A 1344-nucleotide genomic window follows, 5' to 3' on the forward strand; every position below is an offset into this window, starting at 1 on the left:
TTAATAAACAATAAAAAAGAAAGTGATAAAAAAAATGAAGTGAAGTTCTTCATCAGTCAACCAGGGGAACTGCACCTTCCTGACTTTACACTTCATGCTGAGAAAGACAGTGGAGCAGATCTCAGATCAGTTCATGCTTCAGCTCTAACATTCATCTCCACTTCTTCTGATTCTTCCATTACTCTGCTCTCCACCACCCAGGAGGTCCTCTCAGGACATCTCTGAAGACCAGATGCTCATGTTTCTTCCTCTCCGTCACCAGAAAGAAAATTTGGCTCCCAAACTTACAGACTGTGAAGAGAATACACCAGGATAAATAGTAATTAAAATGTGTCTCATCTTCCTCATATGTCAGTCAGTGCAGTCGTTTTGGAGCACAGCAGCAAAAAGAGCAGCAGGAGCTTCAGTTCCGTTCAGAGCAGCAGATTCCTGTCATCTTCACACGTTGGAGCTTCTGCTGCTCTGATTGGCTGACTGTTGTCCTGAAGCCAGTAATCACTCTCCTCAGAGATTCCCTGAAAAGCTGCAGCTTCACAGGAAACTGCTTTTTTTTTTCTCAGAGTAACCTTAAGAAAAAACAACTGGAAGCAGTTGGACTGACTCCAACCCTCTACTGACCTCAGAATTTGGAGTTTGAAATTTGGACTCTTCACCAGATCCTGGAGCTCTTGAACATCAGAATCCTGCAGGTGGTTGTTGCTCAGGTCCAGTTCTGTCAGATTTGATGGGTTGCACTCTAGCGCTGATGCTAGAGCAGTACAGCTGATCTTTGACAAGCTGCAGTTCTTTAATCTGAATGAATGACAAATAATTTTATTTAAAAACAAAATTCTTGTTTTCCATAATTAAAGGTCTTCTAAACAGAACCATCAAAGCAGCAGCAGCTGTGTTGGGCCCCAAATTTCCAAGGGCACAGATCAGAATCAACATAAGTGTGGCAGAATGTATCACAGTCTTGCAGACGTTCCACAAAAAAGTTTCCATAATTTCTAGAAGACAGTTTCGCAGGTGCTGGGCTAACATAGAAGGAAGCAGGACAAGGAGATTTGTATTGTTCATGAAGCAACAGGTAAAAAGAGAGGCTTAGATCATACACGTCTCTGGAGTTCAGAGAGATGCTCATATGGAGAAAAACATCTGAATGCAAAAGAAGAGAAGAAAGCAGACAAAAAAAAGAAAAGCTCTCTTTGTCTCTCTCTGAGTTTTTTTCTAAATAAGACTGTGTTTTGATTTGTTTTTCTGTGGTAGAATTTTCCACAGTCTTGGAATCCCCTCTGCTTAAGAGGCTACTAGAAAAGCAAAGCAGATGTGTCTCATGAACTCAGTATGTGAAGAAAATTTAGA

General features: G+C 41.1%; 1 long non-coding RNA gene across 1 annotated transcript; it reads right to left on the reverse strand.

Moving 5' to 3' along the window:
- On the reverse strand, positions 1-788 carry LOC118598593. The gene is made up of 2 exons (XR_004947636.1): positions 619-788; positions 1-291 (listed from the first exon to the last, which is right to left on the reverse strand). It is a non-coding gene; the product is annotated as an uncharacterized LOC118598593 (long non-coding RNA).
- Positions 789-1344: the final 556 nt, after the last annotated feature.

This window comes from Oryzias melastigma, unplaced genomic scaffold, assembly GCF_002922805.2.
Source record: "Oryzias melastigma strain HK-1 unplaced genomic scaffold, ASM292280v2 sc06299, whole genome shotgun sequence".
NCBI classification, from domain to species: domain Eukaryota; kingdom Metazoa; phylum Chordata; class Actinopteri; order Beloniformes; family Adrianichthyidae; genus Oryzias; species Oryzias melastigma.